Source organism: Lithobates pipiens, unplaced genomic scaffold (genome assembly GCF_037356315.1).
Source record: "Lithobates pipiens isolate NorthernLeopardFrog02 unplaced genomic scaffold, aLitPip1_a1.2 Scaffold_25, whole genome shotgun sequence".
NCBI classification, from domain to species: Eukaryota; Metazoa; Chordata; class Amphibia; order Anura; family Ranidae; genus Lithobates; species Lithobates pipiens.
In genome coordinates, this window is record NW_027507787.1 from 110328835 (window position 1) to 110341548 (window position 12714).

The window sequence follows — 12714 nt, forward strand, 5'->3', positions numbered from 1 at the left end:
TGGAAGGCGTCTGGCTGGAAGGCCGGGACATCAGGCTGGAAGGCGTCTGGCTGGAAGGCCGGGACATCAGGCTGGAAGGCGTCTGGCTGGAAGGCCGGGACATCAGGCTGGAAGGCGTCTGGCTGGAAGGCCGGGACATCAGGCTGGAAGGCGTCTGGCTGGAAGGCCGGGACATCAGGCTGGAAGGCGTCTGGCTGGAAGGCCGGGACATCAGGCTGGAAGGCGTCTGGCTGGAAGGCCGGGACATCAGGCTGGAAGGCGTCTGGCTGGAAGGCCGGGACATCAGGCTGGAAGGCGTCTGGCTGGAAGGCCGGGACCTCAGGCTGGAAGGCGTCTGGCTGGAAGGCCGGGACATCAGGCTGGAACTCCGGCTCTGGCACTCCGGGCTGGGACAGATTGGTAGGTGTGGTGGCAGGTTGGGTTAATGGTAAGATCATTTTGGTTGGGAAAAACTTTCGCTTTTTCTTTGGCTTAGCCACTGAAGCTCTGTAGGTGACTGCAGGACTGTAAATAAGGGGTGCAGCAGACTGGAAAGGAGGATTGTGATATGGCAGAGAAGAGGTACCAGTAGCTGGGGAAAGAACTTGTGGGTTAGTAGACAGTGGAGAGGAGGCAGGTGAGTTGAATGCAGGATAAGTACAGGGAGCAGAGACTGGATAGGAGTATTTGGTTGGGAGCAGCGTGTACTGGGCTGCAACTGAGGTTGACATGGCTGATGGGGAAACATACTTTTGGGTAGGCTCATATCTGATGGCAGAGGTGGATTGTTTGGCTGGGGCTGATTGCACCATGTCAGACCATGCTGAAAGTAAGGGTTGTACAAACTGAAGTTTTAAGCCTCTCTGTCTAACAAAAGACTGAGCAGATACAATGCACTTAGCAATCACCTGTGGGGAACAGGCTGAGTAGTGTTCACAAAAATCAGAAGGATCATCTTCAAAAAGCCATACTAAAGATACAACCTGATTCATATCAAAAGGAGGAGTGAAATCATCACGGCCATCTGGGATACAGGGCAGGGCTAGCTCAGTACAGATCTTTATCAAAGGCTGCACCTCCTCAAACAATATATAACCCTGATCAACCAGGGAGTGAGCCAAACGCATAGCTGCAAACAACTGGTCACTAGACCATCCTTTCAAAGCCTGGCGGCAATAATCACCACTCTCAGATGCCAGCAGAGAAAGATAAATGATCTCATCAGCATTCATGTTTGCAACCAAACTGAAGCAAATGGTTCCCCTGTGCAGCCACTTCTGGTCAGGAATGGCCTTGGTATTCTGTCATGAACCAGATGTGACCAGAACTGTGTGACTGCGACAAAGTGAACCAGACACAAATAAGTGAAGGTAAATTTATTAAGCAAACGCATATAAATGTGAACACACCACCAATACGAACCAAGTGAACAAACCAAACAACCAAACAGTAAATAAACCAGTATATGTAACAAAAGGGAGTACCGGAATCGTAGTCAAGCCAGGCCGGGGTTATAAATAGGAGGTCAGCAGATGGGGGGACAAGGAGAAGGGAACAGGTACAGGAGGCAGGATGCAGGGATCAGGGATGCAGGGATCAGGTAACAGGGATCAGGTATCAAACAGGGATCAGGTATCAAACAGGGATCAGGTATCAAACAGGGATCAGGTATCAAACAGGGATCAGGTATCAAACAGGGATCAGGTCAGGACTCAAGGACAATACCAAGGCGAAGTGTATATGAACTTGCCGGGTATTTATAATGGCTGCTGTCAGTCATGTGACGCCTGACTGCAGAGGGCAATACCTGCTCCATACTGCCAGGATCCCTCCGCTGGTGGACACCAGTACTGCGGACCAAAGATGACATAATTCCAGCAGGAGACACCTGCTGGTGGATCGCAGTACTGCATGCCAAATGATTGATATTACCAGCGGAGGGAACCTTTCCTCACAGGCTCCCACCATCCCTTTGCTATGCTGACATCCTCCTGGGGCTGCTTACGGTGCAGGTGTCAGTGCTGTATATCACAGTGCTGATGTCAGTACTCTATCACGGTGCTGCTGTCAGTGCTGTATATCACGGTGCTGGTGTTAGTGCTTTATGTCACGCTGCTGATGTCAGTGCTCTCTATCACGGTGCTGTTGTCAGATGACTCTATCACGGTGCAGGTGTCATTGCTGTATGTCATGCTGCTGATGTCAGTGCTCTCTATCACGGTTCTGGTGTCAGATGACTATCACGGTGCAGGTGTCATTGCTGTATGTCACGCTGCTGGTGATCATCTCCTGCACCCTCTTCTTTGCCTACCCTGGTCCCTGACCTTCCCTCTCCTCCATTGCCTTCATGCGCTCCACAGTCCTGAATTGTCACAACAATTTCCCATATAAAAAAAAGAATGCTTGTAGTTGTCGATCCCAGATTCACCTCATACATGTGTTATGTCATTGGCCATGTGGTGGGACTATGTTTGCACAGCTATTAATTATTTTGTGGCTGCAAAATTGACCTGCGAAGTTCGCCTCCCATTGTAGTCAATGGGGCCCGCCACAAACGTTCCGGTTCGCAAACTATCAGCCGCGTTCACGAAACGTCCCGTCGTAAGTTCGTCCATCACTACCCAGAAGGTCTCCCATCCAGGTACTAACCAGGCCCAAACCTGCTTAGCGTCCGAGATCAGAGGAGATCAGGCACATTCAGGGTGATGAGGCTGTAGGCGATTTTGCTGACCACTCTCAGCCCTCTTGACAAACGCCAAGATGGTCACCTCGGCAAACAAGCAGAAAAATAAAACAGTTCGTCGACGCCAACAACATATTAAAAAAAAGCCTACGGCACCTGGTACTCCCAAGCAGTCTCCAACCCAGGTACTAACCAGGCCCGACCCTGCTTATCATGCGAAATCAGACGAGATTGGGCGCATTCAGGGTGATGAGGCCTTAGGGGTTCTTCATTACCCCTCTCAACCCTCTTGACAAAGGCTAAGATGGTCACCTTGGCAAACAAGCAGAAAAATAAAACAGGTCGTCGACGCCAACAACATACTATAAAAAGCCTACGGCACCTGGTACTCCCAAGCGATCAACCACCCAGGTACTAACCAGACCCCACCCTGCTTAGCATCCGAGATCAGACAAGATTGGGCGCATTCAGGGTGATGTGGCCATAGGTAATCTTGCTGGCCAATCTCAACCCTCTTGACAAATGCCAAGATAGTCACCTTGGCAAGCAAGCAGAACAATAAAACAGGTTGTCGACGCCAACAACATATTAAAAAAAGCCTACGGCACCTGGTATTCCCAGGAGGTCTCCCATCCAGGTACTAACCAGGCCTGACCCTGCTTAGAATCCGAGATCAGATGATATCTAGCGCATTCAGGGTGATGTGGCCTTAGGCGATCTTGCTTGCCACTCTCAACCCTCTTGACAAACGGCAAGATGGTCACCTCGGCAAACAAGCAGAAAAATAAAACAGGTCTTCGACGCCAACTACACATTAAAAAAAACCCGCGGCACCTAATATTTCTGGTGCCACCTGGTGATGTGGCACCGGCTCTAGTAGAGCAGCCATTTACTATTTACATTGCCTATGAAATCTGCTCTGTTGGGACCACAAAGCATATGCGCAAGGAGAAATCACTGGCAATGCATTCTACACTGCTCCAAGGTGGGCATACTAATGAGCAGCAAACGGGTAGTTAACAGCATTAGATACAAACAATGCTACAGTGGGCTTGGGAGGGGGTCCTGTCTAAATCCTGCTCTAGCAAATGGGCAGCAAGTGATATCTATGTGCATTGTGCCTGAACCCTACTCTGTTTTTGCTTGCTACTGGCTACATTATACATGGACATTAATGAATAGTTTTCATTGAAAACTTTCATATGGTTTAAATTATGGACGTTTAAACCTATTTGTATGGGAATGGCATGTGTCATACCTTTTCCCCTATGGGGAGAAGACATCTTGACCCAGTCCCTAAAGTCTGAACCAAGAATAGGGCACGTTGATTTTGGCCTGGCCAAAGTTTGTTGGCTGTAGTATGGTGCCCTCATACTCTAACCAAGAAAAGCTAAGAACCATTCCAAGATCAAAACGCCGAATTCCCAGGAAGAAAGGATGAACAGTTAGAATAGGATCTGCCATTCGCTTCATAAGCCATAACCAAACATTTGGACTGCCTGCCATGTTGCCCTGGAAGCAGTTGGAAGAGAGACTGAATCAGATCTAGCCCGGCCTTCTCAGAGGAATGAGCACTCTTCCGCCAGTCCAGCACGAACTGAGATTGACCCAGTCCCTCAGCCTTCTACTTCAGAACAACCTAGCAACCAGACTAGAGGCTTAATTATAGCTTACAATTGAAATGTAAGATGGTCTTCCAACAGCCGCCCTTTACTTCCAGAGAGCGGGGGCTCTCTGTAGACTTTCCCAAGAGGGATCAGACTGAAATCCCTGCTCTCTTTCTTATTCCTAACTCCATCCAGCAATATTTTTTGGTCCACAAAATTCACTGGGTAAACCCAAGCAATGAGTTCTGATTAAAGCTCATAACTCAGGCAGTTGATTGAGCTATATACTTTTTCATTCCTAACGCAGTCAAGCAATATTTTTGGGTCCACAAAATTCAGTGATGAACCCAAGCAATGAGTTATGATTAAAGCTCATAACTCTGACACTGCTTCTATAGCATGTTAGACAATTTATTTTATCATCCTTAACCACTTAAGGACCGCCGCATGGCAATGTACGTCGGTGCAATGGACTGGCACAAGGGCAGCACAGTGGTGTAGTGGTTAGCACTCTCACCTAGCAGTAAGAAGGGTCACTGGTTCAAATCCCAATCACAACACTACCTGCCTGGAGTTTGCATGTTCTCCCTGTGCCTGCGTGGGTTTCCTCCGGGTACTCCGGTTTCCTCCCACAATCCAAAGACATACAGGTAGGTTAATTGGCCTCTGTCCAAAATTGGCCCTAGTATATGCATGGGGACCTTGGATTGTGGGCTCCTTGAGGGTAGGGACCAATGTGAGTGTGCAATGTACAGGAATAGGGACAATTGTAGACACTCACTCAGGTTGAACTGGATGGACTGGTGTCTTTTTTCAACCTAACTATGAAACTATGAAAGCACGTACATGTACGTGCTTGCCTTCCAGAGGGTGGGGGGTCCGATCGGACCCCCCTCCCGCTGGATGCGGCGGTCCGTTTCGCTTCAGGAGCGATCCGGGATGAGGGGATGGCCATTGGTTTCTGGCCATCCCCTCTTGATCGCTCCTGGCGAATGAGAAGCTTCCCCCGCTGTGTATAGTAAACACAGACAGGGAGGAAGTGATGTCATTCTCCTCTGGGCGGTCTTATTGACCGGACTACGAGGAGAACAGTGAAAGCAAGTGTGCACCAACACTACACTGACATGTAGGCACACATAGGCACACAAGCCCCCCCCTCCCCCTCCCAGTCACAGTGTCACTGATTGCAGTGATCATTTATTTATTGATCACTGCATTTAGTGTCAGTTGTGGACAGTAAAAACTGTCAGGGCAGTTAATGTTAGGTCCAGGGTAGCCCCCCTACCCCCCCCCATAAAGGTTTAACCCCCTGATTGCCCCTAGTTAACCCTTTCACCCCCTTTTACCAGTATCACTAAGCAATAGTTTTTCTGATCGCTGCATTAGTGTCACTGGTGCCGTTAAGTAGCTAGTTATTTTTTTAGGTTCACCGCCAGGTTTTTTATAGCGCTAGGTACCCCCATATACTACCCAATAATGGTTTTAGCCCCCTGATTGCCCCTAGTTAACCCTTTCACCAGCGATCACCGTATAAGTATTATGGGTGACTCTGGTTAGTTAGTTTGCTTTTTATAGCATCAGGGCACCCACCATTTATTACCCAATAAAGGTTTAACGCCCTGATCACCCGGCGGGTGATATCAATTAGGTTTTAGGGTCAGGGTCTGCGTTGCCCCAGGCAGCGCTAGGTTAGTGCCAGTACCGCGAACACCCACGCGCAAAGCATAAACCTCCCGTAGTGGTATAGAATCTGAACAGATCAATATCTGACTGATCAGATCTATACTAGCATCCCCAGCAGTTTAGGGTTCCAAAAAAACGCATCGTTAGCGGGATCAGCCCAGATACCTGCTAGCACCTGCGTTTTGCCCCTCCGCCCAGCCCACCCAAGTGCAGTATCGATCGATCACTGTCACTTACAAAACACTAAACACATAACTGCAGCGTTCGCAGAGTAAGGCCTGATCCCTGCGATTGCTAACAGTTTTTTTTGGTAGCGTTTTATATTTAAATCCGGAAGACAGTGCTTGGTTTTCAGGGTCCTGTATGTGGCTAGGCTCCCAAAAATTCCCCCACATGTGGTATCCCCGTACTCGGGAGAAGCAGCAGAATTTATTTTGGGGTGTAATTTGACTTATGCCCATAGCATGTGTGAGCAATATATCATTTAGTGACAACTTTGTGCAAAAAAATAAATAAAAAATTGTAATATTCCTGCAACTTGTGGCAAAATATAAAATATTTCATGGACTCAACATGCCTCTCAGTAAATAGCTTGGGGTGTCTACTTTCCAAAATGGGGTCATTTGGGGGGGTTTTGTGCTATTTTGGCATTTTATGACCTTCGAAACTGTGATAGGTAGTGAGGAGTGAAATCAAAAATTTGCACCCTTAGAAATCCTGAAGGCAGTGATTGGTTTTCGGGGTGCCGTACGTGGCTAGACTCCCAAAAAGTCCCACATATGTGGTATCCCCGTACTCAGGAGAAGCAGCAGAATATATATTTGGGGGGCAATCCCACATATAACTATGGCATGTGTGAGCAATATATCATTTAGTGACAACTTTTTGTAAACTCTTTTTTTTTTTGTGTCATTATTCAATCACTTGGGACAAAAAAAAACTATTCAATCTGCTCAACATGTCCCTCAGCAATTTCCTTGGGGTGTCTACTTTCCAAAATTGGGTCATTTGGGGGGGGGGGGGGGGTTTGCGTTACTCTAAGGCTTGCCATACATGGAAGTTTTTTTTAAAGTGGGCTGATCAAAAAAAAAAAAAAACAACTGAACCGATTATCACATTGACACAAGTGGGGTCAATAGAGAAATCCTTCTTTTCGGGTTATTGTATTCTGACAAAAGGGGAGATGACCCCACTGTCAAAATAAACTAATCAGCACTTATTGAAAGTAAAACCTTCCAACAAGCCGGTTCGAGAGAAGTCGATTAGAGAAAAGTTTGATGACTAAGGGATGTGCCTATTTTGTGAGGCTCCCCAAAAAAAACAACCTATACCTTTGTCTTAAATAACTTATGATTGACCAGACGACACATTCTCTTTGGAGTCGAATGGCCATAGCAGCCTTTTTATTACCAGCATATGAAAATACAAAATTCTTAGAAACAACATAACTTAATGCATATAAATACATTTTACAACAAACATTATAACCAAATATATATATATCCGAATTACACATTCAGGGTGATATGGCCGTAGGCAATCTTGCTGGCCACTCTCAACCCTCTTGACAAACGCCAAGATGGTCACCTCGACAAACAAGCAGAAAAATAAAACAGGTCGTTGACGCCAACAACATATTAAAAAAAGCCTACGGCAACTGGTATTCCCAGGAGGTCTCCCATCCAGGTACTAACCAGGCCCAAACCTGCTTAGCATCCGAGATCAGACGAGATCGGGAACATTTAGGGTGATGCGGCTGTAGGCAATCTTGCTGGCCACTCTCAACCCTCTTGACAAATGCCAAGATGGTCACCTCGGCAAATAAGCAGAAAAATAAAACAGGTCGTTGACGCCAACAACATATTAAAAAAAGCCTACTGCACCTGGTATTCCCAGGCTGTCTCCCATCCAGGTACTAACCAGGCCTGACCCTGCTTAGAATCCGAGATCAGATGATATCTAGCGCATTCAGGGTGATGTGGCCTTAGGCGATCTTGCTTGCCACTCTCAACCCTCTTGACAAACGCCAAGATGGTCACCTCGGCAAACAAGCAGAAAAATAAAACAGGTCATCAACGCCAACAACATATTAAAAAAATGCCTACGGCACCTAGTATTCCCAGGCGGTGTCCCATCCAGGTACTATCCAGGCCGACCCTGCTTAGCATCCATCGTTTGCCGATGTGACCATATTGGCGGATGTCAAGAGGGTTGAGAGCGGTCAGCAAGTTGCCACATCATCCAGAATGCGCCCGATCTCATCTGATCTCAGATGCTAAGCAGGGTCGGGCCTGGTTAGTACCTGGATGTAAGACCGCCTTGGAATACCAGGTGCCGTAGGTTTTTTTTTTAACATGTTGTTGGCGTCAAAGTTTTTTTTATTTTTCTGCTTGTTTGCCGAGGTGACCATCTTGGCGTTTGTCAAGAGGGTTGAGAGTGGCCACCAAGATCAACTACGGCCACATCACCCTGAATTCGCCTGCTCTCGGATTCTAAGAAGGGTCGGGCCTGGATGGGAGACCACCTGGGAATACCAGGTGACATAGGCTTTTTTTTAATATGTTGTTGGCGTCGATGACCTGTTTTATTTTTCTGCTCCTTTGCCGAGGTGCCCATCTTGCCATTTGTCAAGAGGGTTGAGAGTGGCCTCCAAGATCGCATACGGCCACATCACCCTGAATGCACTCAAGCTCGTTTGATCTCGGATGCTAAGCAGGGTCGGACCTGGTTAGTATCTGAATGGGAGACCGCCTGGGAAAACCAGGTGCCATAGGCATTTTTTTAATATGTTGTTGGCGTCGACGACCTGTTTTATTTTTCTGCTTCTTTGCCGAGGTGACCACCTTGGCGTTTGTCAAGAGGGTTGAGAGTGGCCAGCAAGATGGTCTACGGCCCTATCACCCTGAATGCGCCCGATCTCGTCTGATTTCAGATGATAAGCAGGGTCGGTCCTGGTTAGTACCTGGATGGGAGAACGCTTGGGAGTACCATGTGCCGTAGGCTTTTTTAAATATGTTGTTGTCGTCGACGTCCTGTTTAATGTTTCTGCTTGTTTGCCAAGGTGACGATCTTGGCGTTTGTCAGGAGGGTTGAGAGCGGCCAGCAAGATCACCTACAGCCACATTTCCCTGAATGCGCTCGATCTCGTTTGATCTCGGATGCTAAGCAGGGTCGGGCCTGGTTAGTACCTGGATGGGAGACCGCATGGGAATACCAGGTGCCGTAGGCTTTTTTTTAATATGTTGTTGGCATCGACGACCTGTTTTATTTTATTGCTTGTTTGCCGAGATAACCATCTTGGCGTTTGTCAAGAGGGTTGAGAGTGGCCAGCAAGATGGCCTACGGCCACATCACCCTGAATGCGCCTGATTTCGGATGTTAGGCAGGGTCGGGCCTGGTTAGTAACTGGATGGGAGACCGCTCGGGAGTACCAGGTGCTGTAGGCTTTTTTTAATATGTTGTTGGCAACAACAAACTGTTTTATTTTTCTGCTTGTTTGCCGAGGTGACCATCTTGGCCTTTGTCAAGAGGATTGAGAGTGGTAAGGAAGATCGCTTATGGCCTCATCACCCTGAATGCGTCTGATTTCGGATGCTAAGCAGGGTCGGGCCTGGTTAGTAACTGAATGGGAGACCGCCTGGGAATATCAGGTACCGTAGGCTTTTTTTAAAAATATGTTGTTGGCATCAACGACCTGTTTTATTTTACTGCTTGTTTGCCGAGGTGACCATCTTGGCGTTTGTCAAGAGGGTTGAGAGTGGCATTCAATGCGCCAGATATCGGTTGGTCTCGGATGCTAAGCAGGGTGCGGCCTGGTTAATACCTGGATGGGAGACCGCCTGGGAATACCAGGTGCCGTAGGCATTTTTTTAATATGTTGTTGGCGTCGACGACCTGTTTTACTTTTCTGCTTGTTTGCCAAGGTGACCATCTTGGCCTTTGTCAAGAGGGTTGAGAGGGGTAATGAAGAACCCCTAAGGCCTCATTACCCTGAATGCGCCCAATCTCGTCTGATTTCGGATGATAAGCAGGGTCGGGCCTGGTTAGCACCTGGGTTGGAGATTGCTTGGGAGATCCAGGTGCAGTAGGCTTTTTTTTTATATGTTGTTGGCGTAGACAAACTGTTTTATTTTTCTGCTTGTTTGCCGAGGTGACCATCTTGGCGTTTGTCAAGAGGGTTGAGAGTGGTCAGCAAAATCACCTACGGCCTCATCACCCTGAATGTGCCCAATCTCCTCTGATCTCGGATGCTAAGCAGGTTTGGGCCTGGTTAGTACCTGGATGGGAGACCTTCTGGGAATACCAGGTGCCGTAGGCTTTATTTTAATATGTTGTAGGCGTCGACGACCTGTTTTAATTAAGCCTCTAGTCTGGTTGCTAGGTTGTTCTGAAGTAGAAGGCTGAGGGACTGGGTCAATCTCAGTTCGTGCTGGACTGGCGGAAGAGTGCTCATTCCTCTGAGAAGGTCGGGCTAGATCTGATTCAGTCTCTCTTCCAACTGCTTCCAGGGCAACATGGCAGGCAGTCCAAATGTTTGGTTATGGCTTCTGAAGTGAATGGCAGATCCTATTCTAACTGTTCATCCTTTCTTCCTGGGAATTCAGTGTTTTGATCTTGGAATGGTTCTTAGCTTTTCTTGGTTAGAGTATGAGGGCACCATACTACAGCCAACTAAATTTGGCCAGGCCAAAATCAACGTGCCCTATTCTTGGTTCAGACTTTAGGGACTGGGTCAAGATGTCTTCTCCCCATAGGGGAAAAGGTATGACACATTCCATTCCCACACAAATAGGTTTAAACGTCCATAATTTAAACCATATGAAAGTTTTCAATGAAAACTATTCATTAATGTCCATGTATAGTGTAGCCAGTAGCAAGAAAAAACAGAGTAGGGTTCAGGCACAATGCACATAGATATCACTTGCTGCCCATTTGCTAGAGCAGGATTTAGACAGGACTCCCTCCCAAGCCCACTGTAGCATTGTTTGTATCTAATGCTGTTAACTACCTGTTTGCTGCTCATTAGTATGCCCACCTTGGAGCAGTGTAGAATGCATTGCCAGTGATTTCCCCTTGCGCATATGCTCTGTGGTCCCAACAGAGCAGATTTCATAGGCAATGTAAATAGTAAATGGCTGCTCTACTAGAGCCGGCCTTTGGTTTATATGAAATTCAAATGATGTGTTGTGCAATCAAGCCCACTGAAGCATTGTTTGTTTACAATGCCATTAATTCCCTTCCACTGCTCATTTATATGCCCAACTTGAAGCAGTGTAGAATGCATTGCAAATGATTTCACCTTGCGCATATGCTTTTTGTGGTCCCAACAAAGTAGCATTCATAAGCAATGCAAATAGTGATTGGCTGCTCTAGGGGAGCCAGTTATATGAAATGCAAATGATGTGTTGCACAATCAAGCCCACTGTAGCATTGGTTTTATACAATGCCATTAATTCGCCCTTTGCTGCTGATTCATACCCAGTCTGGCGCAGCATAGAATGTATTGCGACCGATTTCCCATTTCAGGCTCTCTGTGGTCCCAACAGAGCAGTGTTCAGATGCAATGCACATAGATTTCTTGCTGCCCATTTGTTGCAGCTAAGCTTTCGACAGGACCCCCTCCCAAGCCCACGGTAGCATTGTTTGTATACAATGCCATTAATTTGCCCTTTGCTGCTGATTCATGCCCAGCCTGGCGCAGCATAGAATGCATTGCGATTGATTTCCCGTTGGTTTCCAGCTCTTTGTGGTCCCAAAAGAGCAGTATTCAGACACAATGCACATAATTGATTTATTTTAATTTTTTTGTTAGGCTTTAGTACAGTTATTAGTTAGCATTAGAATCATTTTGTTTAATGTGAAAATGATGTATATTTTTACTGCTGAATGCTTTATTTTTTTTTAAGCCAGGAAAGCATTTTATTGTTTTAAAATGCCTAGCTTGTCAATATTACAATTGAGTTCAGTGTGTTTTAAAGGTTGTTAATGCAATAATTGGGGCCTAAAGCCCCATATCATCCTCCTTGTGTTTTTTAATGTTACCAATATCTCGTTGCAGATGACTGGAATGAGCACAAGATGTATGTGTGAAATGCGTCCACATGACCATAGTTTGGTGTCTTTGGTGTTATCTTTGTGAAACAATATAAAAGGCAATCGGAAGTTCTGGATCTGCAGTCATTTCTTTCTTCCTTCTGACTGGAATAATCCAGTATGGCTGGGCTGCTGTTCGATCTAAAGTAAGTGAAGGGTACACATTTTTTCTTAATTTTATACATTTATTTTTCTTTAAAGATGCATTTAGCCTTTAACTCCAGGGCACGTTCATCCCATTGGTGGTCAATGGGCAGCATGTCTCCCCTTGGTGGTCAATGATGGGCAGCATGTCTCCCCTTGGTGGTCAATGATGGGCAGCACGTCTCCCCTTGGTGGTCAATGATGGGCAGCACGTCTCCCCTTGGTGGTCAATGATGGGCAGCACGTCTCCCCTTGGTGGTCAATGATGGGCAGCACGTCTCCCCTTGGTGCTCAATGATGGGCAGCACGTCTCCCCTTGGTGCTCAATGATGGGCAGCACGTCTCCCCTTGGTGCTCAATGATGGGCAGCACGTCTCCCCTTGGTGCTCAATGATGGGCAGCACGTCTCCCCTTGGTGCTCAATGATGGGCAGCACGTCTCCCCTTGGTGCTCAATGATGGGCAGCACGTCTCCCCTAGGTGCTCAATGAAGATTCACTATTGAGTTGGCCCACCCTTTTGCAGC

At 47.1% G+C, this 12714-nt stretch overlaps 8 pseudogenes; 5 read left to right on the top strand and 3 right to left on the bottom strand.

The window, feature by feature from the left end:
- Positions 1–3032: 3032 nt before the first annotated feature.
- Positions 3033–3151, bottom strand: LOC143931152 (5S ribosomal RNA; annotated as a pseudogene).
- A 107-nt stretch (positions 3152–3258) lies between these two features.
- Positions 3259–3377, bottom strand: LOC143931195 (5S ribosomal RNA; annotated as a pseudogene).
- Positions 3378–7597: 4220 nt separating this feature from the next.
- On the bottom strand, positions 7598–7716 carry LOC143932427 (5S ribosomal RNA; annotated as a pseudogene).
- Positions 7717–8609: 893 nt separating this feature from the next.
- LOC143931242 (5S ribosomal RNA) lies at positions 8610–8728 on the top strand (annotated as a pseudogene).
- A 108-nt stretch (positions 8729–8836) lies between these two features.
- Positions 8837–8955, top strand: LOC143931637 (5S ribosomal RNA; annotated as a pseudogene).
- A 107-nt stretch (positions 8956–9062) lies between these two features.
- On the top strand, positions 9063–9181 carry LOC143931133 (5S ribosomal RNA; annotated as a pseudogene).
- Positions 9182–9289: 108 nt separating this feature from the next.
- LOC143932174 (5S ribosomal RNA) lies at positions 9290–9398 on the top strand (annotated as a pseudogene).
- A 753-nt stretch (positions 9399–10151) lies between these two features.
- On the top strand, positions 10152–10270 carry LOC143932248 (5S ribosomal RNA; annotated as a pseudogene).
- The last annotated feature ends 2444 nt before the right edge of the window (positions 10271–12714 follow it).